Source organism: Manihot esculenta, chromosome 15 (genome assembly GCF_001659605.2).
Source record: "Manihot esculenta cultivar AM560-2 chromosome 15, M.esculenta_v8, whole genome shotgun sequence".
In the NCBI taxonomy this organism is placed as follows: Eukaryota; Viridiplantae; Streptophyta; class Magnoliopsida; order Malpighiales; family Euphorbiaceae; genus Manihot; species Manihot esculenta.
The window spans coordinates 29218030-29220768 of NC_035175.2; positions in this window are offsets into that span (position 1 = coordinate 29218030).

The following is a 2739-nucleotide window of genomic DNA, read 5'->3' on the forward strand; positions in this document are numbered from 1 at the left end:
GGCGCTAGGATTCAGATCGACTTAAGGTCGCCGGAACCCGTAGCAAGCCTAACATATATCCTGTACATCTGATAAAATCCCATACATGATCATACATTTTCATAAAAGCTTTAAACTTTTCATATACTAAGCTTGACGCATGCATCATAACTGTACGTATAAAACCCCATACTAGAGCCCTTATCAAATGCTCTAGTGGGTCAACATAACATACATCAGGCTTGGCTCAACATTTCTCATAATTAAAACATTTCATATAGATCATGTACAAAAAGGGATTACCACTACTGTTAGGACCAAGCACAATACTAAACCATGAAACATATCTCTACATTACATTACATTATACCATTTTACATTACATGTCTACTACTAATCTATTACACTTAACACAACCTTCAACCTTGACGACTTCCCGGTCTATCCTAAACCTGCAAACCTGCAGGTTAGGGGAAAGGGGTGAGCTACAAAAGCCCAGTGAGCAGAACAGTAAAAACAATTTAATGAACATATGCTTTCATGGAATATATCACAACACAAATAATTCACATCACAGATGGACTGACCCAAAAATCCCTCTACTCTGTGCCCGACCCTCGGTGGAGTTCCTCAGGACTTCTATTACATAACATAAGCTCTGTGTTAGGGGCGTAGTCCAGGCCACACCTGGTCTTTCCTGCACTCTGTGCCAGGGGCGTAGAATGGCAGCCCTAGTCTTTCATTACATAACATAATATCTAGAGGGCTAATGCGTCGTCCTGTTGTCCATCCACATCAACAACCAATTATGCAATGCAGCATATTCGTGAGATCTAATGCAGCCAACCTATTACATATACATGATGCATGAACATGCTTAAAACATTTGATTTCTTGAAATAAAATATTAGTTTAGTTCTACTCACCTCTGGCTGACTCTGAACTAACTCTGAAGTAGCTATCTCACTACTGATCACCTCGGTTCCTCAGGTCCGATCCTACACAGGTGGACTCAAATGAGGAACCAAACATACTCTAACATGACTCTAAACAACTCCCTAAAAACTCCCTAAAACATCATAAAACATGTACGCAAAACAGGCAAAGGAAGGCTGGGCTGGGGACTTTTGGCGGCAGGTTCGGCGGCCGAAGGTCCCTCCAGATCCGAAAGTCAGGCACTTTCAGGGGCAGGTTCAGCGGCCAAAACTCCCCTCCAGAGCCGAAAGTCCAAACTTTCAGGGGCGAGCTTAGGCGGCCAAAACTGCCTCCTCTGGCAGGTTTGGCGGCCGATCCTTGCTTCAACGGCCGAACCTAGATCCTCCTGGGTGGTAGAACCCGATTCTGCCATCCCACATCTAGCCTCCCAAAACCCTCCAAACTCAAACTCAACACTCAAAAGCATGCACAAACACATTATCAAGCATATAGGGGCATAAAACTAGCCTATACCCCAACAATCATCACATAAACATACCATTTATCATAAAACTAACATAAACCCTAACATTCTAGATCTACTCTAGTCATGTATTAAACACCCTTAAAACCCCTTAAAACTCACTTAAAACCTAAAAGAAGAGGAGGATCTACACTGAACTGTTGAAGATCGAGAGGAGATGCGATTCCAAACTTGCAGATATGGAGGAACGAGCTCCGGGGGTCTCCAAGCTTCAAAACTTTGATCTTAGCTTAAAATCTTCAAAACAAAGGTAAAAACTCATAAAAAAACTTGAAGGATTTGAAGGAAAATATAAAATCAACCGAAGGAGGGAGAAATCTCACCTATACCTGAAAATAGAGAGAGAAAACTCGCCCATTTTCGGACAAGGGGCCTTTTATAGGTGGCTGGCCATACCACCTTCGGGGGCCAAAGGTGCTTCCGCAAACTCCCCATGTTCGGCGGCCGAACTTGGATTTTTCCTCCATGGCTTTTTCTTCCAAGACTCAATTTCTTTCTTTATTAAAACCATAAAAACATGTAAAAACATTTTAGAAAACCTTTATTTTACCCTTCTAGAAGGCTCTGACATCCTAGAATTTAGGATTCCAACGGAGATTCCGCCGGAAGGTAGGAATTCCAATGCCGGGGTCTAGCTGAGTATTACATTCTTCCCCCCTTAAGAACATTCGTCCCCGAATGTTCAACACACAAGCAAAGCATGGCATAACACACATATCAACAAGAAAGCACATAACAATAAAACACTAACCTTAAAAGAGATAGGGGTATTGCTGGAGCATAGACTCCCGTGTCTCCCAGGTACATTCTTCTATGTTGTGGTGATTCCAAAAGGACTTTCACCATCGGGATTTCCTTGTTCCTCAGCTTTCTGATCTGCGTGTCTAGGATCCGCACTGGCTGCTCAACATAGGTGAGATCTCCTAGGATCTCTACATCTGGCTCACTAAGAACCTTGTCCGGATCTGACACGAACTTTCGTAACATAGAAACATGGAAAACCGGATGGATTCTCTCCATTAAAGCAGGTAGGTCCAGCTTGTACGATATATTCCCAATCTTCTGCAAGATTTCAAAGGGTCCGATGTATCGTGGAGCTAGCTTACCTTTTTTCCCAAAATGAATCACCCCTTTCATAGGAGACACCTTGAGCAACACCATATCTCCCTCCTGAAACTCTATATGCTTCCTGCGGACATCTGCATAGCTTTTCTGCCGGCTCACAGCAGTTCTGATCCTTTCCTTGATAATGGGCACTACCCTGCTGGTGATCTCTACTAGCTCAGGCCCTGCTAAGGCCC